Here is a 26,855-nt window from a genome sequence, read left to right as displayed (position 1 = left end):
TTTGTAAATTAAATAGCAAGCCTCATCACGCCTCTAAATGAGTAATGAGAGCAAAAAGGAAAACAAACAAAAAAAAAATTAAATAGGTCCATGGCACCACACCCCTCCAACATGCAGCTCTGGGAGAAAACCAGACTGGCGACCTGTGTCTGGAATACGTACGGAGTGGAGCTATCAGGAGGCAGACGGACTTCAAAATTTCTCTTTTGTAGAAAAAAGGGGCAACGATCCTACCTCTTTTAACCATAGACGTAGAAAATGGCGAGCAAAGTTTGGGCTTCGTCCCTTGCTTTTCACCGTGAAATAAAAGTCTTAAGCCTGTAACTCTCGCTGTCCCAAGGGAGCGAGGAAAGGGAGGGGGAATAAGCGGCGTGGGTGTGGGGTGGGTGGGCAGAACCACCGCAGAGACGAGCTGCGCGAGCCTCCCTCTGCGGGGAGGGTGTGGATCCGAGAGCAAGCCAGAACAGGTCCGCGTCCTCGCGGCCACTGCCGGCGGTGGGAGGGGCGCGGCGGCCTCTCCGCGGGCAGACCCGCGTGCAGATCGGCTGGGAGCTGCAGGCGAGAAACTCCCGTGCATCCGCCGGAGCTGCTGGACTTCCACGCCCTTCTCCCGCTCCAAGCCAGCTTGAAGGAGCGGTTTCCTCGAAGGAAGGTACAGAAAGGATCTGGTACTGGGGGCGACTCAGGTGTGCCGGGGGTAGGGGGTGGGGGCGGTGGTTAATGTGCTTATGTCTTGTTAGCCCCGGGGAGTTCCCCAACTCTGAGCGAGACCGAAGGAGGATAATGGGTTTGCTCCAGCGGGGAGGGAGTCAACCCATGGTGGGTCGGTGATGGTGCGTAGTCAGGGCTCCGTCATTGCACAAAGTAGGGTGGTCCGAGGTTCCCTCAGCCTTTGGCCAGTTAGAGACACCCCCTTTCCCAGCCCCGCCCCCTGGTGGCTGAGGCTGGATTCAGGAGGTTCTGGTCGGTCGGACGGAGTAAAGCGGCTCCTCGAATCCTCCAGCTCCCACTTTCTCCTCCTGGTCATGGGTAGGTAGGTTGACTCTGTCTTTTCTCCAGCCTCCCTTACCTGCATCTCTTGCTACCCTCTGGAGGGGATTCCAGACCCTCCTGGAGATTCCAGCCTCACCCGGGTGGGGGCTGCGAAGTCCAGCTGGGTTTGAAGGTTAGTCCTGGCATGACTCCTTCCTGCCCCCTACCATCTCTTGGGTCGTAGGGCTCAGTTCTCTTTCGCCAACACAGCCGCCCCACTGTCTTGCTCCCACTCTCAGGGGACGATTACACATGCCAGTGAGGTTTGATACGCGCCGTCAGCTTGAAAAGGGAGATTTTGGACACCTGGGTTGGTGGGGCGGGGGTGGGGGACGAGAAAACCGGAAAGGTTAGGGGCTCCACCTCCCCAGACCACCGAGGGGATGAGGGGGCAGGTCGGGGGCGTGGTTGCCATGGCTCCCTGGGAGCGGAGCTGGGGGAGCTAGAGATGCCAGTCACGGATGGTCCCTTCTTCCTCTTTGTGCCTCTCTCCCTCCCTTCTTTTTTTGAGTGAGAGTGTGCGTGGGGGTTGGGGGGAGCAGGGAGAAAGTGATTAATCTGGAGAGCTAGGACTGGAGCCCGGAGGCTGGGGAACGCCAGCCAGCCCCTTCATTCCCACTTCTCTTGCTCACTGCGAGCCTCACTTTCTCATCCGGGGGCAGGACTGAGGAATTCCTGCGAAAAGCCAGGGGCTGAAGAAGTCGCCACCGCGAGGGCTCAGGTACCCACACCCCGAGTCGCATCCTGGGGCGAGCGCGGGGTTGGGTGGTCAGGCTGTCAGCCGAAGGGCGGGCGGAGAAGGGGTAGGAGGTGAGCTACTGAAGGCAGGTGTGTAGTGACACAGCAGGGCGACAAGGCGCGGAGGAAGACTCAGGTTCAGCCAAACGCGAGTGGCGCCGGGGTTCAGCTCCGCCGGGGTAGGGGGGCGGCTCCCAAAGAGCCCCCAGAGCTGGCAAGTGGTGCCAGGGCATGCGCGTGCGCGATGGCGCGCTCACGGAACGCCCGAGGTGGGGGGCACGTATGCGCGTGCGCGCGGAGGTGGGCAACTGGTGAGCCACCTGGGCTCGTGCAAGGCAGAGTCTCTCGCTGCCCTGACGTAGGTTCATAGCTCTGAGATGTGTGGTTTTGGACGAGTCGTTTACCCCATGCCTCAGTTTCCCCTTTTAAATAATAGGGATAGTATCAATACCTTCATTTTCTGGTTTTTGAGCAAGTGGATTAAGACAATTCCAGTAAACAGTTTAGCTCAGCGTCTGCTGTGTAATCAACACTAAAGTTATGGTTGCTGACCCCGTTTCTGTTACTATAAATTAATCCTCAATTTAAGTAGATAGGGCGTCTTCTCTTTTCTCTGCGTTTTTACTGAAGGCAAAATACTGATTTCTAATTTTGGAGACCGTCGATTGACATTAGTATTACTGTCCAGTTCATCTTCTACAAAGCTTTGATTTCCAGAAGATTGGAAGACATAAATTAACCAACCGGGATGGAGAAAGAAGCTTAGAAAGCTGTTTAGGGAAACTTTTAGTAATAAGAGAACAAAAGATTGTTGACTTTACTGCTTTTTGTGTAAAAATGTTTCCTCTCTCGTCTGCTAATGTTGCAGTTGGCTTTGTCTTAATTTCATTATTTTTAGGATGCATCACCCTGTGACTTTCAAAATTTAACTTGGTTAATGGAGATTTCTATTTTATGGCCTTAAAAGTACTGCTGTGGATGTCCCTCCAGTAATGGCAGAGCACATAGTGTATAACCATTTCTCACAAACTCTTGAATATTGTCAGGGAATAAATGGAAACAAATAGTTATTTCTGGGCAAGTAAGAATACTGGCTAGGACAGTTCATTAAAATCTCTTTCCAGGCATGTTTCTACTCTTCACTGCAGAAGTTCGGGACTGTGATGATTAATGCATGTTTTCCAGATTGTTCTCTGTTGCACCTTATGGGTCCTTTCCTTTAAAGAAAAGGCTATCGATGTTTATTACTGCTCTTGGTTGTACAGGTGCTCCAACATATCCGGTAATGAGCAAGTTATATATCCCCTTTACCTAATTACAGGTCTGCTAGAATTTGATATTGCACATAATATATTTATTACCTTAAAGTGAATTCATGTCATTAAATGAACTAGTATTAAATTCATTTAAAAATTACTTGCTTTTTAGAATATTGACATATTTTGATGGCTCTGAAGCAGGTGAAACCAGACAGATGTCACCATCACAAGCTCCTTATGACTTTTACAAAATAGACCTCACCTAGGAAAATATTTGCTGGATTGGAGCTTGGTTTTTATAATTAGCTTCTGAAATCTTTGAAGATTGAAGGTTGTTTGACCCAAATTTGCTTTTCAAAATATTTTAGACAGACTCATTTTTTATGGGGAAATCTAAGTAAAAGTAATGATTTAAGGCAGATTTGAGATTCTACCAATTTTTATCTCATAAAAGAAAATTAAGTAATAGAGGGTGGCTAATGGCATCAGATTTGAAGAAATGAATGTCAGGAAGCCCTGTATCAGTTCATATAGTAGAGTATTGCTTCAAGTTTGACTTTTGCAAGACAACCAATGCCCCCTTCCTCACAGTGAATATGTCATCTTTAAAGGGTACCTTGAGGAATTACTGTGACAGCTTGCCTGAAATTCATGTGATCATTTACATATTCTTTCCCAGGAGCATTGGCATTAAATGTTCCATTTATTGGAAATTATTTTGCCCTTTGATTTATGACAGCCAGCAGTGCCATAGAGTCTAATACATTTTAGAAACAAAATTTAGCTTTTTACTATTTATATTTTCCCTAAAAAAAATCTAAAATCTAAAAAGTCAATCTTAGATTTTGCACATGGAAAGCTGAAGTTAGGCTGAAGACAAAGGGTAACAGTAAAAAACCATGACAAATCCAGATTTGGGGAGCTAATTGACATGCTAAGGTATAATCTAGAGAAACAATGTATCTCTATACCAAGGCTATTTTCAGTGATGTACTGTATTATTTGATTCAATCAGTGTTCCTTGTTATTTTTTCAAAATGAGACCAAGAATACTATATTTTCAATTATGAACATTTTGATTACAGCTTCATTCTAACTAACTAATTCAGTCTGAAGAGAATGCAATTATTATGGTGATTTACATACAATGTGCTAAGTTAACACAGCTAATGAGTGAAAGCATAATATTCTTTCTATTCATTCCTGGAAAAATATTGTGCTAAGCATTCTTTCAAAGAAAAGATTACATTATTCTCCAGCATTTATGTCTACCTACAGGTAAATTTTGGCACTGAGCCATTTTCTCTGCTTTTAAAATGAAATCTCTCACATTTTGGCCATCCTGTGCCTCTCCCACTTTTGGGGAGGGGAAGGGGTAGGGAATAGAAACAATTCTCAGTTTAATTAGCTATGGTGATTTCTCCTTTCTCTGCATCTTTATTGGGGGAAAGATTCTGTATTTTCTAATTTTGGAGGCTGGTTAACACCTTAAACATTACTAATTACTGCAGTTTATTTTATGTGCATCGCAATAGTGTAGTTGGTTAATTATAGCTTTCTCATTAGCACCATGTAGAGAATAATGAATTAACACATCCCTTTGATCAAAAGAACATCTAAGTTTATCTTCTGAGAATAAAAGTGTTATTGTGTTACTGAAAGTCACTATAATTTTCCCAAGAAACAAATTGGTTGGAATTCTCTAGCACCGGGATAAGAAGCTTGATGAATGAGGGAGTAGAGCAGCAGTTGCTTGGCAACCTAACATTATTCTGCAATTTCTCCTGGTATATTTATCCAGTAAACTAGAAAATTCTGTTTTGTTAACGAATGTTTTTAGTCAGTACACAAATAGACCATAACTAATTGAGATTTTATGTATTGTGGATAAAAAAAAAGTGGTCTTGCTTACATTCCCATTGTGTTTAGATAATAAAAGTACAAAGAGAAAGAATAGTCTGTTTTCAGTTACTAAAATTTTTCTAAAAATTTTTACTTAATTTTCACATTAGTTTATTACTACCAAAAATTGCAACTTGTTTACCTCTTTGGAAATCACATTAAGAGTATGTGTGTGTGGGTGTGTGTGTGTGTACATGTGTGATACAGTTGGGTTTGTGTACAATTTTTCAGTAAGAATCAGAAATAAATTTTGAACTGTGGTGAATTCTTCAAAAGTTGTGGTTTGCTGGTTGAGATGATAATTTGGTAAATTTAGGGAGGCATAAACATTCAATCCAAGTGATATCAGGAGGTGATAAGAATAATAAATGTGCTGAATGGCTAATACATAAATGCAGTCTGTTCTTTGACCAGGTGTTTTTTTTTTTCCTGGTGGTCTTGTTACATTCTCTCTTCGGATGTCTGAGTACATCTCATTTCCTCTATCGTTGTGAAGTAGAAGCTTAGTAAAGCCAGGCATTGCCCATTTTCCAATCCACCTCTCCCTCATTCCAGGGACGACAGTATACTATTTTCCTGTTTAACCTGTGAAGTTTAATCTGCATCACAATTCTCCTATCAGATGGCAGAATCTTTTTGAGGCCACATGCTTCATTTTACTTATCTTTTAAACACTACAGGTTCTGTCACAGTGGGAAGCAAACAGGGTGTGGTAGTTATTACATAAATATCATGGCTGTAAGAGTCAGGCTGCCAGGGTTCCCAGTCCAGTTCTGTTAATTCCTCAATGCATGGTCCTGAGTAAGTCATTTTAACCTCCCTAAAACTGATTTCGTCTATGGAGATGTGGAGCACTATCTATACCCAAACCAGTCAGTTCTAAAGGAAATCAACTCTGAATATTCATTAAACTCCAATATTTTGGCCACATGATGTGAAGGGCCAACTCATTGGAAAGACCGTGATGCTGGGAAGGCAAAAGGAGAAGAGGGTGGCAGAGAATGAGATGGTTAGATGGCATCACTGACTCAGTGGACATGAAACTGAACAAACTCAGGAGATAGTGGAGGACAGAGGAGCCTGGCATGCTGCAGATCATGAGGTTGCACAGATTTGGACACAACTTAGTGACTGAACAACAGCAACAAATCCGTACCCAGCTCGTGTGTGTTATTATCAGCGTTATATGCAGCAATCTAGGTAGCCAACTTACTAGAATGCATTAAGCACTCAATAAATTCTGGCTTCTTATTATAATAATTTTTATTGCATGCTCAGTGTGTGAATGGAAAAAGATAGATATGAGTGTGTCTATGTATATGAATAAGTGTGAACTTATTGGTGGCTCAGCTGATTGGGAAGATGCCCTGGAAGAGGGCATGGCAACCCACTCTAGTATTCTTGCCTGGAGAATCCCCATGGACAGAGGAGCCTGGCGGGCAAAGAGACAGACACAACTGAGCCACTCAGCACAGCATGGCACAGCACATTATGTTACTATTAAAATCATAGAACTTTGTTGATTACATCAATTAGATGTACATATGCAAGTAGTGATTGCTTCATGTTTGAAAAATCCTGGGTAGCAGTTTTCAGGCTTGACTGAAATGAGAATCATCTAGAGAACTTTTTAAAAACTGCCAAGCCAGATAAATTCAGTAAGAATTCTTGGAAGTGGTGACCAGGCATGTGGATTTTTGAAAAACTCCGGTGAAATAGTAATGCCAGAGTTGAGAACCACCACCTTAGATTTGGAGAGGTCTTCTATAACATTGTGCTGGCCTGAGGCATTGACTTACAGTTACCTTGGCATCATGAAATGTGGTTGGAAAAGAAGAAAAGCTCTGACTAACCTCTGAGGTTTTTCTTAGTAATCCCTTTGGTTTATACAGCACTTTATTCTCTGAAGAGCTCAAATGTGCTTTTCATTTACTATGTATTATTTCATTTTTCAGCCAAGTGTCCCTGTGAAGATGGTAGGGAAAAAGTCATTATCCTGATTTTGCAGATGAATGGAGAGAGCCATGCAGAAACTACGTGATTTGATTAGATTCATTCATTTAGAACCATCCTAAATATCAAGATTCTTGTCACTTTTGGGTTCCAGATAGTTCTGTTTTTGCTATGAAATTTCAAATGAGGGAGAGAAAGTTATTGTTTTTAGATTAATTAATTGTGTAGGAAAGAGTTGTATAGATGAGAATTTCTATGTTTCTTGATATAATTTTGCATTATAACGAAAAGCAGATTTTTTTTTTTTTTAAGAGGCACCACAGTCTATTTAAGATCCAGCCCTATGTCCCTTGGACTGAACGCAGCCTACACATGTGTTTTCTTTGGCCTAAGACATATTTAGAAAATACTTAAGCCAATATTTTAAAACCAGGGATTTCACATAAAATTCGTATTTCTGACTCATCTTGAGAAACGTGATGATCTTGCTGTATTGGACTTGAATGCCCTGGTGGCAGAGTGCCATCCACAGGAACAGGGTAGCATGTTCTCTTGGCAGTGTTAAAGGACCCAGAGTTTTTTATCTCCTCTGGGTAAAAGTTGGCACTCTCTTGCTTTCACTTGATTTTTTTTTTTTTCCCTTGTATATAAGTGGTACTCAAATGGGACAATTGAAGGGAGTTTAAAGAAGAAACCAACCACATCTTTTGGGGCAGAGTTGAGGGAAGCCAACAAGGAAAGGCTGCTGAGGCAACCCTGGGCTATTACTGCCCTTAGTCTAGAGGGAAGACAGGAGAAAGAAGTTACTGAAAGATGGGAGCCATAGCTCTGGGGAAGGTTGCAGACAGAACCTGTGGTTTTAGAGAAACAGCCATTGTCAAGTCGCGGGACACCGGTCTCCTCCTACCCCAAGATCTCTTGCTTCTTCCTCCCAGTGGCTGTACCCATCAGCAGTCAGAGGACGAAGGAGCCTGGTCCAAGTGATCTGCTGCAGTTGGTTCCCTCTGCACAGAACAGCCTGGAGGAAGGTGGAGAGTAAATATGAATCTGGAGAGCTACTGAGGAATATCCAGCACACCCTGAAGACTTCACATTTATAGAACTTGTATAAGGGGGAAGAAGAAAACCCAAACTGCCAAAGGCTGGACAAAAGGGAGAATCCTGAAATCTGCATTCAAGGCCATCATTTTCCCTTCCCCTTTGTTATTCCTTCCTCTGATCCTCCTTCATTGCCCCAGGTGGGCATGTTCATGGCCAGAAGTGGGTTTCAGTTGAAGCTTCAAACTTCAAAACAAACTTGCCCTTTCCCTTGAATTAACTCTGCCTTCCAAGAGAAAGCTGTAAAGCACAGTGAATAAGGCAAACAATGGATTTTAGCTTCTTTGGTAACAGGTTTGCATTTTTAGCAGAGGTTCCTCCCTAATAGAAGCTTTTGCTGTAAGTGGTGATTTTAACTCTAGGAATTATAGATGTGCCCAAGAAGTGGAGATACCCTCAGATAATACTCTGATAGCCTAAAGTCATTGTGACCTGGATATTTGGATCTCTGAAGGGCTCCCCCTCTGTGATGCAGTGTTATCAGGATAAAGAGGATGAGAAACTAGATCAGGGATATATTGGTAGCATCCTGATATGAGAAATTTGTATTTACCTTGGCTAAGGAACATAGTTTCCAAAGTAATAGAAAGTAAATTGGTGAGAAATTTTTGGAGATTTTTTAATGATTTGTTGCTATTAGAGCTGACTGTGAATTTAGTTTGTTACTGTGTTGAAGACCACTAAACAAACTGATGTGACAGGATATCAGCTTACTGTGGGATGTCTTACATGTTGATGTGTTCAAAGAAAAACACATCTCCTGTGCAAAGGTTCAAGGGGAAGACAAGTATTGACCTTTTCTGAGACACTTGACATTCAACACCTGGAAGGAAAGTTATGACCAACCTAGACAGCATAATGAAAAGCAGAGACATTACTTTGCCAACAAAGGTCCGTCTAGTCAAGGCTATGGTTTTTCCAGTGGTCATGTATGGATGTGAGAGTTGGACTGTGAAGAAAGCTGAGCGCCGAAGAATTGATGCTTTTGAACTGTGGTGTTGGAGAGGACTCTTGCAGATTCCTTGACTGCAAGGAGATCCAACCAGTCCATTCTAAAGGACATCAGTCCTGGGTGTTCATTGGAAGGAATGATGCTAAAGCTGAAACTCCAGTCCTTTGGCCACCTCATGTGAAGAGTTGACCCATTGGAAAAGACTCTGATGCTGGGAGGGATTGGGGGCAGGAGGAGAAGGGGACGACAGAGGATGAGATGGCTGGATGGCATCACTGACTCGATGGACATGAGTCTGAGTGAACTCCGGGAGTTGGTGATGGACAGGGAGGCCCAGCGTGCTGCGATTCATGGGGTCGCAAAGAGTCGGACACGACTGAGCGACTGAACTGAACTGAACTGAACTGACATTCAACACAGCATTTACATTCATTTAGAAGATTACTGCTGAATATTTCTATTTAAAAAATCATTACTTCAGTACTCTAAGGTTTTTACAGAATTTTCCCATATCTAATTTGACTTTTTCAACAACAGGGCAGACAAAAAGGGATAAGTTGTTAGCTTATTTTATAGAGGAAAAATACTGAAGTAAGGTTGAATAGTGGGCTGGGCAGTGGTGAAGCTAGAATGAAAGTGCAGATACCATCATATGTAACTCAGTTCATAATACACGCTACAGCTTTTAAATTTCCGTCTTTGAAAGAAAAGAGAAATATTGTATAACTGATTTGTTTTTAAAACGCAAATTCAGAGTTAACATATAAGCTGAGGGAATGCAATGAGTCTAGGGGAAATACTGAAAAATTCACCAGTTTTCTGTCCAAGGTTGAATATCAGTTCAGTTCAGTCAGTTCAGTTGCTCAGTCGTGTCCACCTCATTGCGACCCCATGAATTGCAGCATGCCAGGCCTCCCTGTCCATCACCAACTCCCGGAGTTCACTCAGACTCATGTCCATTGAGTTGGTGATGCCATCCAGCCATCTCATACTCTGTCGTCCCCTTCTCCTCCTGCCCCCAATCCCTCCCAGCATCAGAGTCTTTTCCAGTGAGTCAACTCTTCGCATGAGGTGGCCAAAGGACTGGAGTTTCAGCTTGAGCATCATTCCTTCCAATGAACACCCAGGACTGATCTCCTTTAGAATGGACTGGTTGGATCTCCTTGCAGTCAAGGGACCCTCAAGAGTCTTCTCCAACACCACAGTTCAAAAGCATCAATTCTCTGGCACTCAGCTTTCTTCACAGTCCAACTCTCACATCCATACATGAGAACTGGACATGGAACAACAGACTGGTTCCAAACAGGAAAAGGAGTATGTCAAGGCTGTATATTGTCACCCTGCTTATTTAACTTATATGCAGAGTACATCATGAGAAATGCTGGGCTGGAAGAAGCACAAGCTGGAATCAAGATTGCTGAGAGAAATATCAATAACCTCAGATATGCAGATGACCCCACCCTTATGGCAGAAAGTGAAGAAGAACTAAAAAACCTCTTGATGAAAGTGAAAGAGGAGAGTAAAAAAGTTGGCTTAAAGCTCAACATTCAGAAAATGAAGATCATGGCATCTGGTCTCATCACTTCATGGGAAATAGATGGGGAAGTGTCAGACTTCATTTTTTTGGGCTCCAAGATCACTGCAGATGGTGATTACAGCCATGAAATTAAACGATGCTTACTCCTGGAAGGAAAGTTATGACCAACCTAGATAGCATATTCAAAAGCAGAGACATTACTTTGCCAACACATGTCCATCTAGTCAAGTCTATGGTTTTTCCAGTAGTCATGTATGGATGTGAGAGCTGGACTGTGAAGGTTGAATATAACCCTGCCCAAATATAAGGAGATTCGATATTTTTTATAGCTTCCTTAATTCCATTATACATTGACTGATTAAATGATTGATTTATTGGATGTGCTATGAGACATTGACAGTGACCAATCATTAAAGGCTTTTATTGAGTAACTGCCTTGTGCTAGAGACAGAATTGAGGCTATGCCAGGCAAACAGTTAAATTACCTGTCCCTTACTAAATGTTAATGATGTATTTTATAATCTCTGCATCAGTGTTTTGAGGAAAGTACTGTTATGATAATATTCATTTAATGCTGAGTGTCACAGACATAGGGTGTCCTTGTCCAGGGTCACACGGTATGACTTGGAAGTGGCCAAGCCAGTAGTATTCCAACTCAAAAGTATCTAATCTCCAGCCTCAAGCTCTTTTACTTCTACACTGTGCTGCCTTTGAGTCCAGCAGACCCCTAAACACCCCATCTTAGTCAAGACTACTGTAACAAAGTACCACAGAAGCGGAGGTTTATAAACAATAGAAATTTGTTTGTCACAGTTCTGGGGACTGGAAGCCTGACATCAGGATTCCAGCATAGTCTGGTTCTTATGAAAGCCTTCTTCTGATGTGCAGGCTGCTGACTTCTCATTATACCTTCCTGGTGAGAATGACAAAAAGAGTTCAAGAGTTCTCCAGTATCGCTTTTATAAGGCTACTGATCACATTCATGAGGGCACGACTCTCATGATCCAATTCCCTTGCAAATGCTACACCTCCAAATAGCTTTTCACTGAGATTAGGGTTTCAACATATGAATTTGGAAGAGACACACATTCAATTCATTACATACCCATTCTCTTCACTCTTGCACTTCATTTCCCACCTGGGCAATGTCCATAGTACTGGCACCCCGGGATTAGCAGGATTCTCTAACTATGGTCTTTGTCAAGGACCATCCAGATTTGCCTCTTCTGTGTATTATTTTGTCATATGGAAAGTAGATATTTAAGGGCTCCTCCTTAAGTATTAAATGATATTGAATGCTAATCCTCGGAGTGGTGGCATTTAAAAAGAGGATTTAAAATTCTTGTTGCAAAGATTTGCTGTGAGACACTCCCAGGTGGGTGAGACACTCCCGTGTGGGAGGTACATTGGCAAAGAAAGACATTTGTGTTTTCTGCAAAATCATGTCATAAAAGTGTCTGATGTCTGAGTCCTCCTGAACTCTGTCCTGGGCACCAGTATATGTAAAAATCAACCTTCACCCTCACCAAACCTTTTGGTTGCCTTCATTACCATCTTTTATTTCTTGGCGGAAATGTTTCTGATACTCTGTAATCTCAATATGCATAGATTTCCCTCACATCCGGGTATTATATGTAACCAATTGCGTTACACGGTTGGCATTTCCACAAAGGTGTATCTGCCACTCCAGATTAAGATAGACATAGTTGGCAACGGCAGATGCCATATCCCAGGCTGGCTGTTTTTGAAAATGACACCCATCATAATGGTGGCACTGTCTTTATTAGCAGCTGTCAATTAAGATAAGGCTTTGGAGGGAAAAATCAACCCTATTCTAGGCATGGTCAATATATGTGGGAATTTTAAGAGGTATTTGATTTTTGGGGTATGTGGTATTTAGAAAAATGTTAATTTTTTAATATGCAAAATATAAATAGCAGTCTCGAACACTGACTCCAAAAGACTTTTTTATGTAATAGATAGTGGCAGAAATGTGTTTGCTTTCTGCTTAGTCTAGACAGTAGATCCCATTTCCTTGGACTATATGGAATGAATTTGCTATAAGGCTTTTGTTTTATCCGTGCCTGCTTCTTTAGAGTATAGCACTTGGCTTCTGAACAAATGCGTTTATTTTTGTATTATAAATTCAGAGAATTTGTAATCTTGTTCTCTACAGTGCATCTAATAACACAGTGGGGAAATGATTTATTCAATTAAAATACTTAAGGCATTGTACAATGGCAAAGAATTGAAAACACTGTCCTTGGTGGCAAGTAAAGAAAGAAAACCAATAATAATTTTACCATCTATAGACTACACCAGAAGGATTAATAGACTGTTTGGGTTGTTCATTATTGTTCACTAATTTAAGACATATAGTATTTTCTGGAAAGGAGATCTGAGCGAATGGTTAAAAATAGAAAACCAGAATAAAGGTGTTTAAATTTGACCTTGAACCTGTTTCACATTGTGATCTCCAGCAACTCTCAGTGGAGCTAAATTTCAAAGGGTCTCAAGAGACCTTTTTCCATGCATACAAGTTTCTGCATGTAATTGATTTGGGCTGAATAGATTCTGAACACAATTGATTTGCTTGAAATAGTGCTAAAGAACCAGGAATGAGCAATTCAGGTGCATCTCATGTGAATCAAGTTCAAATAAATTGGATTTGACCTTAATTACTATCCCCTCAAAAAAGGAATGACAGTCGTCAGAGTGAATGCCATTCAATTATATATAAAAATTGATATGCGTTGTTTGAATTGGAAATTGACCTCCATACACAAAACCTCCTTTTGAAAACTTGGTCTCTACCTTCTATTTTCCTGTCTCACCAGCTGTAAACTGAGGATAAAAACATTAACGCACCCTCCCAGTGGCAGTTAGAGGATTAATGAGCTAATATTTGTAAAGTGCTTTGAAGATAAAAGTGCCAGCTATTATTATTACTAATAAACCATTTTTCTCCAGTGTAACTTTGGACAGCAGCCATTAAAAACCCATTACTGTATTTAACAGTAAAACAGTCTCCTACAGCCTAGTATTTACTGCCCCAGTTGAGCATGCATTCCACTTCCTTTGCCCCTCCAAATTCTGAACTGATGAGGAGGGACAGGAAGGTGTGTGTCATCATTTCCCAAGTTCATTTCAATAATGGGGTTTAACAGACTGGATGCTTCTGGGGTAGACTCCTATGATTTTCTCCTCCAAAAACGAGAATGTGACCTTAATGGGAGGATAATTTGGCTGCACATTTGGTTCTGTGTCCTGTGAAAGGAACGGAAGACCTATTCTTGATTTTTATTCAGCTGGATTTGCAATGCTTTTAGTATGTTTGAAGATTGTGTTCCAATATGTTCTTGGTTATTTAAAACTAGTTCCATAAATGAAACAAGATTATGTGGGTGGCTGTAAGTGTATACGTGCATGGGGTGGGCAGAAGGGTGTGCACTGTTCACAACTCAGTCTAAAACTAAGGTGGAAGGAAGACTGAAGTAATTATGCAGCTACTCCAAGTACATACATATTTAAAAGACAAAATTGGAGACCTTGAATTATACAGAGTAATTTATTATTCTGTAATTAATGTATGCTATTAAATCCTTTCAATCACAATTTATTTTGACCGGTGTAGATGTCCTAAAATACTGAATGATACATTCAATATTTAATGATATTAAGCACTCATTTTATCCATACTGTTTTACTACTGTAAATAAGACTGAAAATAGAGATCAATGACTATAATGACAGGTATTCATTTGGAGTTTACTCATAGCTACCTCCAGTATTTAAATCCTAGGCTAGTATCTAAGAACTGAAAAAAAAAAAAAAATCATAGCAACCTAAATCTTATCTCTGCAAAAATTCACCAACTGCAAACATTTTATTATGGAAATACCTGCCTCATTCAGTGACTGTTTACTTTTAATTTAGAACCATCTCAATAAGTTCAATTGTTTTATTTTAGTGGATGATGAAGTGTAAATTGCAGGTTAGAACAGATGAAGGAAATGTTGCAGATTCATTCACAGACAAAAGAATTCACAGCTAACATCTCTTCAGCAAGGGAGAAGGACAGAAAGATTAGAAAAAGACAACTCAGAGATCATGGGGATATGGCTGGTCCTGAGTCAGTAAGAAACCACAATACAGTTTAAGATAAAACAAAGAAACATTTTTATGTATCACATATAGGAGTACAGATCGTTTATCTGAAAATCATCCAAAACCCTCTTAACTAGTAATACAGCTGCTTAAGAATGTTAAATACAAATACAAAACAGCAATGATAAAACCTCCAAACCTTTTACAAGATATCCTTCTAGAAGCAATGCACTGGTAACTATCCAAGGTACTGTTGTTTGCAGATGAGGTTTCGAATCACCCTCTGCAAGGGAATCATGGTGCATTCTTGTATACTATTACTAACACTTAGGGAAACTGTGATTTTTAAGTACCATCACCATTCCATTGACTTCTGAAATTCAGTTTCAGAAGTCATTTTCTGTTATTTTCATCATTTCTTTTTTGAATTGTGTACTGGGAATTCACCATATGTTTAAGAACTCAGTAGATATGTGTTTTGCATATGAGATTATTGGGGAAATATACAAGCTGCTTATTGTTTGGAAGAAAAATACCTGGAGGCTTATGTGTAGCTAAGAAGGGCAATGATGAAAGCTGATTCAGAAATGTGATCATGTATTAATAGCAGTTTGTAAAATGTGAAGGGGCATTGTCCGATTTATCTACTGCTACATAGTAAACTAAGCCATAACTTAAACAAGTTAAAATTCCATTCTATGAAATCTCATTATTTTGTGAGTGATTTCTTCAGCTCTCCCGCATGACAACTGAGGTCACATGGTGATTTTCAGATGGTGGCTAAGCTGGACTGGTGGCCCCAAGATGGCTTCACTTGCATGTCTCCTGCTTTGGCCAGTTGCATTGAGCTCAGCTGGTCTCCTTTTCCTTTTCATGTAGTCACATGGCCTTTTCACCGGTCTCTCCAACAGGTTGTTGGACTTTACATGATGGCTCAGGGCTCCAAGAACTCAACTTAGAAAACTATCAGTTTTGTTAAAGTCCAGCCCTGAAGCAACGCTTCCACTGTAATCCATTGGTCCAAGCTGTCAAAGACCAACCCCTTTTCAAAGGGAGGACTCCTCTAACTACATTGCTGGAGGATTCTAGTAGACAGTTTATGAAGAAATTTTGTAAAAAGCCATGCTCATAACAGAATTATCAATCCTACTGTGACACTATTTACTCCATACATGATTGATTAGAAAGTGGAAGAAAATGAGGAACGAACAAGTAGAACGATTCTCTGTCCCAAGTGGATGGACACTCCTTTCTTTTCCCCACTTCCTAAATATCTTAAGTCTTCCTAAGTATCTTCTTAAATATCTAAATATCTTCCTAAATATCTTAAGCTCAGGAAGAAACCTGACTTTGAGAAGGGAGTGTGACATGAGGATGAACGTGGGCTCCATGGAAGTACCCACGGTTTTGTCTGGGGAGACAGGCTAGAGCTGAGAGAAAAGAGGGGTGAGTTGGCCAAGAATAGTTTTGGCCAAAGATTCTTTAGTGGGATCTGGTGCTTGTGTCCTCTGATGCACTTATGTTTATCCTTACTCTTTTCCTTTTACCTTAGAAGTGGTTTGGGCTTGGGAGAACCAGGAGGCTCTTCATCAGAGTCAGAAGGGCCAAGGTGAAACTGGAATGCCAGGAATCAAAGAGACTACTTAGATTGTGCAAACCTCTAGACTTGAGGAGGGAAAGAAAAGAGCTGCTCCATTGCCTTCTATTTGTCCATTACAGCCACAGATGGAAAAGGAAGCAGGCTTCTTGGCCTGAAATGATGATTATACATTTGGCTGCAAGCCTCCTTTACCTGTAAATTTCAGAAGCATGACTGTAATGGGAAGATGCTAATGGGTAGCAAGGACCATTATTCTTATGTCTTCTGTGCTCAGAACAAGAAGCAGGTGAAGAAGATACAGCAGGGGAGCTTTCTTGGGATATTTCTTTCTCTTCAGATGTTCACCAAGAGAAGCTGAAGAACAACTACCGCCATGCCTGATGCAGGTTCAATTTGTGTTCTCAATGCTTCTGTATTTTCTCAAAACGTTCCATCATATTCTCCCTACTATAGCATGGCATTTTTCTGTAAGTGCTTGGAAACCACACATGCCATTTTTCTTGTACCTGTGAATCCCACCCTTCTGATAAAAGTGAGTCCATGTGTTTCTCCTGCAGTCTTGCTGAAAGGTATTGCACCATATTTTTCATATTTCAAAAAGTATTTCAACAGGCAATGTGCAATATACATAACCCTAAAATGCTGTGCTATGGTGAATTTAATTCTGTCCTGGTAATGCTGTGTATTGTCTTTGAATGAAAGACACTGTATAGGTACATCATTTAATTTGATACTCATAACAGCTAGTTATTTACACAAGGTATGTACTCATCCTGTTCAGAAAGTTAAGGAAACTCTTAAACTCATATGTGTGAATGCAGAACTTGGACTCAGGTTGTCTGATGACAAATCATTTGTGACTGATAAAAGGTTTCCTTATTTAAGAAATACAAATTTTCTGAACAGGTTTCATTTTTCGATGATATAACCTGAAGCCTTATAAATGTTAAATTCTGCTCTCTTGGATTTGAGGAAAAAAAATGAAACACATGGCAGAAATTCGTGGTAGTTTAAGCTGAGGTTTCTATAATGAGTTTCTATTTTAAAAAAAGATTGGAACTACTGAAACACAAGCCTCCTAGGTTTCCCTGTGGTTTCTTTTGATATAGCAAAATATATTTTTACTGTAGCTGAGAGCATCTTTTCTCTCATCTCCTTTTAGCAGTTTGCCATTCTCTGTCCTCTGTATTCTTTGTCTACTTGAAACAACTGTAAAACTCGCTTCAGCTTTCTTCTTGACACACTAAGATTTATTTCTCATGAGCCATTCCGGAAAATTCCTTGTTCAGTCTTCTAATCACTAGACCACTGCAACCTTTCTCTCACAGGATTTCTGCCTTTTACTGTCACCCTTCTCCACTAAGACCTAAATGTCACAGTTAAAATCCCCTTTCTCGCTTGTCACTTTGACCACTATGTCACTTACTTCCTAAAAACTCCCCCTGGCTCCCCACTGCTTTGACTGCCAAGTAACTGTCACACTTGCTTTCCACAGCCAGCCGGACTCGGCCTTCATGATTCCCTCTACTTTCCTGTATCCTTAGAGACCCTCTCCTGTTACTGAACAGCTCGCTGCTCCTGTCTGTCTGCTCAATACATTTCCTGCTCTCCTTTCTTCTGAAAGTTATAGGTCACTCAATAATCTCCAGCTCTAAGACTGTACTCGCTGAAATGTAACCGTCCTAACAGTTTTTGTCCTATCTTTGTGCCATCTACCATAATTCACGTAAATTTTTAGCTAGCTCATTATAAAAACAAGGACTTAAAATGGAAGTTTTATTTCATTGCTATCAGTGAAACACCACCGGGGGAAATGATGAAAGTTGCGTACAAATGTGAATACAGTGCAAACAGCCGAAGGTCACTACATTCTAGCAAGATTCTGTTGCCTGCTGAAGGCCTTGGGCTTCAGTCCTGTTCCTTCTTTATGAAATAGATTGGTAAAGTTAAAGTGCCGGTAATGATGTATTAGGACCTACTTGAGCCTTTTGGGTTTCTGTAGTCAGAAGGATTAAAAGACAAAGGATGTTCACTTACATCATGCCCAAAGCCACCTTCTAAGATCCTCTCAGTACTGAGAGTACTATTCTAGGACATGCAGCCAAACTCCAGGAGGGTAAAAATATCCCTAAGAAAAATTCATCACAGTCCTATTCTCTCTTCCATTTCTGCATTTAGTGTTTATGTGAAAATTTAGGAAGTTCTTACTGTGTGGAAATTACAGCATTGGATAGACAGATTCCAAGATGAGTTAGACACAAGTGGTGGCCTGAAGATGCTTACAGTTTCTACTGAATGCATGCCCATAAAATGTTATTAATATGAGTATATATGCATTTTCTAGTGTCTTGCATTCCTGAAATGTTATGAACCTCCAGTCCAATTAAAGAGCTGGGACATGTACATAAATAAGTGCACTGCAAAATAAAGGATCATAAATGCCAATGTATGTATTGGAATGCAATGGACGTATTGCATTGTATTGGAATGTATTGACAATGTGTGGTCGAAATAGAGAAAGATTACTTCCAGCTTCAGTCAGTCAGTTCAGTCGCTCAGTCATGTCCGACTCTTTGCGACCCCATGAATCGCAGCACGCCAGGCCTCCCTGTCCATCACCAACTCCTGGAGTTTACTCAAACTCATGTCCATCGAGTCGGTGTTGCCATCCAGCCATCTCATCCTCTGTCGTCCCCTTCTCCTCCTGCCCCCAATCCTTCCCATCATCAGGGTCTTTTCCAATGAGTCAACTTTTTGCATGAGGTAGCCAAAGTATTGGAGTTTCAGCTTTAGCATCAGTCCTTCCAGTGAACACCCAGGACTGATCTCCTTTAGAATGGACTGGTTGGATCTCCTTGCATTACTAAAAGATGTCAGAGAAGAGGCAGAACTTGAAAGGTGGAGAAGAATTCCATTGCAATTCTGATTTCTCTGAAATAAAAAAATGTTCAAACCCCATTTAATGAGAATTTGATTTTTAGCAGTATTTATCAGTGTAACATCAATACAATATACCTCAGCATAGTGTAATTTAGTGCTGTTTGAGAAAACCTGATGTGATAAAGTACAATTTGCATGCTTTTCTCAAGTTCTGGAAGGCCTTCCCACCCTAATTTGGAGTAGGGTTAGAGCATAGTTGGAAGATGGTGACTTCACAGCATCTGTGTTTAGGGAGGCAGCTAGATGCCTTCTTGATTGGTAGAGAGGTCAAGGGTATGGGCATTCTGAGCTATTATAGGGCTATTTGGTGCCAGTGACCTTGTGATGTGGCCAGAGAACCAATAGAAAAACAGCACTGTCATTTTTTTCCCATTTGGGTTAATATCTTCTCTGTGTTTCAGAGTACTGCTATTTCTAGGACCTCATTCTTAGTTAGGCAAGCTCAGATAATGCAGATATGGCCATTCTGTGGTCAGTTTTCTATACATAATATGCATGTGAAATAAAAAAAAAAAAACAGAGAGGAAAGGAAATTAATGATAATGAGTTCCAATATTAGGATCTGACTATGAACTCTAACGATTCTCTAAATTCTTATTTATATTTTTGTGTAAACTTACAACTTTAAGGAATTTTACTTTAAGAAAAAATACAAAAGTAAACACCCACAGTATTGGTTCCTAATGATATTCTTCCTTCTGACAGCTCTTTGAATAATACACCCTGTATTAATTGCTATGAATTTTTCATCCATACCTAGAAATACACAAAAATTCAGAGTTCTATTTGAAGAAGTGCTTCCATTAGTAGAGCTTATAAAGTAATAGTTACAGTGATGTGAAATATTCTAACTCTTCTGAAGGAACTTCTTATAAAGATTAATTATACACATCTAATAAGTAACAGTGGCAAGGCATAATTTAAAGACTAAAAGTTGACAATTTAAACACATTTAAGTACATGCACACACACAAACATATGTGTATATAATTGATCCTTTGTGTATCTACAAAACCTCACTTATGTTGCATTCACTCTCTTAGGCTATGCTTTCTCATAAAGCATTCATCAGCAAAGTGAAAACCTCTTAAAATTGTCAGCGGTTTCGCCTTTGCCACCGCATGTTTATTGAGGGCAAAAAGTGACATCTATTTCTTGGCCACATACTAGGTGATTAATTATAAAACTGTTCTGTGCATTGAAGCATCTCTCAAAAGCTTTACAACTTGACTTTGACAAAGGTGTCATTGACATCTATTGAGTGATTTGATGGTGAAATTTACTTCTGAGTTTGCTGTTTTATGATTTCTGAATTTGTTTGACTTTCAATGTTTCCATTCATTTTTCATTTATTGACTCCATGAATCAGTCATTTTAATCAAATTTGTCAGCTTCCAGCCTAAACCTTTGAAAATGGGTATAATGCATGTTCTGAGTGGGAATATATGTAGTTGACATATTTTAAACCTAAGAATGTAGGATCTGAGACCTAGTTGCCAGAATATGTGAACAAAATATGAGGTTTAACAAGCACTGCTGTATTTTAGAGGAACACTACTGATCAAATGATATTTAGAAACTGTGTCAAATGGTACAGCTTTAGACTGAAGTACTGTGAGAGAAATCGCATTACTGGTATTTGAAGTTTGACCCAATGAGGGTGAAATACATTTTTGCGAGTGTATGGCACAATAATTCAAAATACTACAGTTTTATTTTTCTTTTTGATGTCCCATAATTTCAATTTGACTTTCCTATATGGCAGTTGGAAAAGTCTCCTTGCTTTTTGTATTATTTTCAGTGTTGTCAGGAGAACAGTTTATTCTCGTTCATAAAGTTAATGAGAGTTGTTTATGAAATAATATACTAGAGAATGCTCTTATGAATAAAATAATGACCTCTGAACCCTAGAATAGTCAGTATATGCTGCTGTTTAGTTGCTAAGTAGTGTCTGACTTTTTCTGACCCCAAGGACTATACCCTGCCAGGCTCCTCTGTCCATGGGATTTCCCAGGCAAGAACACTGGAGTGCATTGCCATTTCCTTCTCCAGGGATTGAACCCATGTCTCCTGCATTGCAGGTGGGTTCTTTACCACTGAGCCACCTGGGAGCTCCAGTTAGTGTATACTAGACCTGTTTATAAAAAAACAAAAACAAAACAGAAAACTTTGTGCTTATAGATGCCGTTAGTAAGATGTGACTTTGCCAGAAGAATCTTAACATCATATTTACCTTAACAAAACTAATTGTCTATGAGTATTGACAATATATTTGGGAGACTTTCCTCCACAGACATGTGCCATTGACCACTCAAGAAACATTGCTGGACATGACTTTGAAATGGACCAAGCGGACTATACATTTTTGGCAAGTTCTTCTAAATATTCATACCCAGATAACTAGCATTTGCCCATTTTCTACCATTTTCCCAAGTTGGCAGTGGTTTCTGGATGCCACACCCAGACTTCCTTTCTTCAGCAGTGTTGATTAATGGAAATGCCTTGATAGAGGCTCCAAAGCTAACACCGAATTCAGCAGTGCAGAAAGACTCCAAATCATATTCTTCTTCTGTGTCAATATTTTCACTAGGGCAATGTAAGATATTAAATCACCTGAAATTAGTTATGTGCCATTTCAGCAACACTTTGAGCTCAATCTGCTACAAGCTGCTTGTGCTGATTAGCAGTTTAAAAGTCTGCAGAGGAAGGGAATTTTTAGTAGCTTGATTTTTTTTTCCCTTTCATTCCTATGTGTATCAAGGGAGGAATTACCTTCTGTACAACTCCTGAATAATATGATCTGACCAGATTGATGCTGGAGAGTAATAGTATTAGAAAACTTTACCTGTGGGGGTATAGCTATGCTACCAGGTAGAAAACAGAAGAAATGATGTCTTCAAGCAAAGTGTGTGTGTGTATGTAATTTTGATTTCAAGGAGTCATTTATTCATTCATTCATCAAATATTCATCAAGCTGTTTATAAATCGCAGGCACTGTGCTAAGCATTAAGATGAAGACAGATTCCCTGCCTCCCAGAATTTGCCATTACTGAAAATGTCAGCCAATAAATAAGTAAACAATGAAATCATTACAGGAAAGAAACAAGGACTGTGATAGAGAAAAACGAGAGGAGGAACCTACTTTAGAAAGGGCTCTCTGAGAAGGTGACTTTCAAACCGAGCCTGAAAGGGAAGAAAGCAAATAGAAGAGCCAGAAGAGCAGAGTTCCAGGCAGAGGGGCAGGGAGCGGAAAGGCAGGGTAGAAGTCATGAATTTGGCGTCATCTGGAACTGACAGAAGGCTGGGATCAGGAGTGCAGTGAGCATGGGAGAGCTTGGCACAGGTGAGGTTAGGGCAGACCAAATAAGGCCTTGTAGGTTGTGTGTGAGCATATGGATTTTAAATGCAATATAGGAACTTCAAAGGAGTCCAGCCAGTTAAGCAAATTAAAATTTTTATTAATTAAAAAAAGTTTATACCGTTTTTAAAGGTTAATTTCCATTCCTAGCTATTATGAAATATTAGTTATGTTTCCTGTGTTGTACAAACATTTTTGAGCCTATTTTATACTCAAGAGTTTGTACCACCCACTCCCCTGCCCCATTTCCCCCGCCACCCCCCCCAAAAACCACATACACTGGTAACCACTAGTTTATTCTCAATATCTGTGAGTCTGCTTCTTTTGTGTTAAATTCACTAGTTGGTTGTATTTTTTAGATTCCACATGTAAGTGATATCATACAGGATTTGTCTTTCCACGTCTGACTTACTTCATTTAGCATAATATCCAAGTCTATCCATGTTGCTGCACATGCAAAATTTTGTTATTTTTTATGGCCGAGGAGTATTACGTCGTGTGTATATACTACATCTTCTTTTTCTACTCATCTGTTGATGAACACTTAGATTGTTTCCATGTCTTGGCAGTTTTAGATAATGCTGCTATGAATATTGGGGTGCATGTATGTTTTGAATTAGTGTTTTTCTTTTTTTTTTTCAGATATGTGCCCTGGAGTAGAATTGTAGGGTCAAATGGAATTTCTGTCTGTAGTGTTTTGAGAAACTGTCATACTATTGTCCACTGGAGCAGGCAATGGCACCCCACTCCAGTACTCTTGCCTGGAAAATCCCATGGACGGAGGAGCCTGGTAGGCTGCAGTCCATGGGGTCGCTAAGAGTCGGACACGACTGAGCGACTTCACTTTCATTTTTCACATTCATGCATTGGAGAAGGAAATGGTAACCCACTCCAGTGTTCTTGCCTGGAGAATCCCAGGGACTGGGGAGCCTGGTGGGCTGCCATCTCTGGGGTCGCACAGAGTCGGACACGACCGAAGTGACTTAGCAGCAGTAGCAGCATACTATTTTCCACAGTGGCTGCACCAATTTACACTCCCACCAGCAAGATATGAGGGTTCTATTTTGTCCTCCATCCTTAACCAGCATGTGTTGTTTGTGTTGTTTTTAATGACAGCCATTCTGATAGGTGTGTGGTGATGCCTCATTGTGGTTTTGATTTGCATTTCCCTGGTGATTAGTGATGTTGAAAATCTTTTCATGTACCTATTGGGCATCTGCATTTCCTCCTTGGGGAAAAAATGTCTATTCAGTTTTTCAGGCAGATTAAACAACTTGATCTGATTTATGTTTGTAAAAAGAAATTGCTATTTTGTGAAGAGCAGAAATTGGTCCTCTAAAATGTGAGTTATCTATACGTTTGTATATTACACACCCTGTATTAGTTTTCTATTGTTGCTCTAAACAGTTACCGCCAGTTTTGTTGTTGTTCAGTCACCAAGTCATGTCCAACTGTTTGCAACCCCATGGACTGCAGCACACCAGGCTTCCCTGTCCATCACCAACTCCCGGAGTTTGCTCAAACTCATGTCCTTCGAGTCAGTGATGCCATATAACCATCTCATCCTCTGTCGTCCCCTTCTTCTCCTGCCTTCAATCTTTCCCAGCATCAAGGTCTTTTCCAGTGAATCAGTTCTTTGCATCAGGTGGCCAAAGTACTGAAGTTGCAGCCTAAGCATCAGTCCTTCCGATGAATATTCAGGACTGATTTCCTTTAGGATTTACTGTTTGATCTCCTTGCAGTCCAAGGGACTCTCAAGAGTCTTTTCCAGCACCACAGTTGCAAAGGATCAATTTTTCAGTGCTCTGCCTTCTTTATGGTCCAACTCTCAGATTCGTACATGACTACTGGAAAAGACCATAGCCTTGACAATATGAACCTTTGTTGACAAAGTGATGTCTTTGCTTTTTTAATACACTGTCTAGGTTTGTCATAGCTTTCCTGCCAAGAAGTGATGGTCTTCTAATTTCTGGCTGCAGTCACCATCCACAGTGATTTTAGAGCCGAAAAAGAGGAAGTCTGTCACCGCTTCCACCTTTTCCCTCCTCTGTTTGCCATGAAGTAATGTGACTGGATGCCATGATCTTAGTTTGTTTTTTAACACTGACTTTTAAGCCAGCTTTTTCACTTTCCTCTTTTACCCTCATCAAGAGGCTGTTTAGTTCCTCTTTGCTTTCTGCCATTAAGGCCACCACTTTAGTGGCTTTAAATTTCTTTTCTCACCATTCTGGAGGCCTATTGTTCTTTAGACTACAAGTCCTAAAATCAAAATGTCAGTAATGCTGTGTCCCTCTAGAGCCCCTAGGGGAGAATCTGTTTCTTACATTTTTTGTGTTAAGGTTTCTGTGAAGATGGTTTTGATGATAGTAAATGAATTACTCTTTTAAAAACTGTTGGAACAGTGACTGGCATGAAGCATTTGCTAAAAATGTATTTGCTGCAATTGTGAACATTATTAGATTCAGTAAAGAATCAAAACCCATGTTGGCTACATGCAAAGTTCGGTGGAGAGAAAAGTGCAAGAAATCTGTTGAAAAAAAACTGAAAAGGACTGTGTTAGATACTAATTGACTGGGAGGTTACGTCTTTAAACCTTTTATTCATTCCGAATTTAATATTGAGCTCTGAGTGTGTACTAAGTTCTGTGTTAAGTTCAGGAACAATAATGAGCAACTGGATGGGTACCGACACTCAGAGAGACTGCAGTCTAGCTCAGGAGATACACAATTAATAGATCAATAATAAGTGCTGTGATGGAAGCTGCACAGGGTATCAGACTGTCTCTTATTTGATCCTTAAGTTAAACCAAATTTAATATCTTTGAAGCCTGATAATGAATATAAATTAGAGAACCATCCAGTAAAGTGGAGCCTGAATTGATTCTCAAAGGATTTTTTTTTCTTCTAAGACGGCACGTAAACCAAAAGTGCAAGCTGGCTCAAACACAAAATGATGACATTTCATTCGCACCTGCACACATGCTCATAATCACACTCACGAACACATACACACAACACCGCAGTCTAAGAACTAAACAATGATTATACTTGTCTAATATCTAAAATAGAGAGCAATACTTAAGGATGTATAATGAGGGAGTCAGTGCTTTTCTGTCTTCTTTTAAAAGTGGAGATATTTCTGTGACTTCTCAGAGAAAATTTTTACCCTGTGGTGCTTATGATTTATGTCTTTCCCTTCATTTTCCACAGTTGTTCTTCCTTTCCCCAGGATTTAGCAGAAAATTCAGTAAAGAAAAATAACTTTCTGAGTAGACTTCACATGGGAGAGTTTTGAAAACAGCATAAGAAGCATGTCTTAGTCCTTGTCAAAATATTGTCTTGCTGAAAATTAAAACATTTTTATGAAAACTGGAATGCATATCAGGTTAATTCATGTCTATTATTTCAGGTAAATACTTTCACTAGGAGTCTTCAGAGGTAAAATTAATATTTATATCATACAAGCAAGTAGCAGGTGCAGATATTCCCAGGATCTATAGGGAATATAAATGTTAGCCATCTCCTCTCTACCCCATGTTCATCTTACTTTTTCTTCAGTAGCCACCTGTGAATGCCCATCTATTAAAACCAAGCAGGGAGCTGTCTTGTAAATCCTTTATAATATTTTCTGCCTGTTTTTAGAAAAACTGTATGTTTTTAGAAAAGCCATATGAGAAGAAACATGAGACAGGAAGTGATATATTAGCCCTGAGAAGCTAAATCTGAGGTTGGGATCTAGAGTAGCGCAGGTATGTATGCTCCGTTAGTGATGCTGCTGAGCTATCCGTACTAGTTCCTTGGACCGGATAGGAGAGCACTGTGCTTCTGAGCTAAATGAGAATAAAAAGAGCAAACCAAACCTCTGTCTTTTCTCTTACTATTTTTGATTCTTATTATATGAAAATAAGAGCCCAAAGACTCGTATCATCTTGAAAGACAATAGGTGATGCGTGGCATGGTGCTACATGTGCGGGTCCTTGCTGCGGTTTCATGATGCCATGTCACTGCAGAAATGTCGTCTGACTTTATTGCCTCGGAGGCTTCCAGCATTTCAGGCAAATGGCTCTCCTTAGTGCACCTACATTCTTTTCTCTTCCTGGATTTCCCTCTTTTGTCTCTCCCTTCTTTCCCCCATCTTTCTACTCCTTAAAATACGCGTACTTGTTGCTCCGGCCTCCTGCTGACAATTTTTGTTGTGATATTTGGACTCTCCTCTGTTTGCTTCCAGCAGCAGAGGCAAAGGGGAGAAAACCAGCCGATACTTGTGAGTTTTCAGGTGGGGCTTTCCAGGATGTCCACACGGGCTCCAGGAAAATGGTTGACAGCATTTCTTTTTTTCTTGCTTTTGCTTATTGCAATTAAGTGCCCTTGTGTATTTAT

At 40.4% G+C, this 26,855-nt stretch overlaps 1 protein-coding gene across 1 annotated transcript in view; it reads left to right on the top strand.

The window, feature by feature from the left end:
- The first annotated feature begins 520 nt into the window (after positions 1-520).
- CHL1 (cell adhesion molecule L1 like) overlaps positions 521-26,855 on the top strand; it is a 224,720-nt gene continuing 198,385 nt past the window's right edge. Inside the window, exon 1 of the mRNA XM_055557736.1 lies at positions 521-652. The gene's annotated coding sequence lies outside the window, so the exon portion shown is untranslated. The remainder of the gene's footprint in view (positions 653-26,855) is intronic.

Source organism: Bubalus kerabau, chromosome 20 (genome assembly GCF_029407905.1).
Source record: "Bubalus kerabau isolate K-KA32 ecotype Philippines breed swamp buffalo chromosome 20, PCC_UOA_SB_1v2, whole genome shotgun sequence".
NCBI lineage: Eukaryota > Metazoa > Chordata > Mammalia > Artiodactyla > Bovidae > Bubalus > Bubalus kerabau.
Note: the sequence above shows the minus strand (reverse complement) of the source record. Positions and strands in the feature narration are given on the sequence as shown.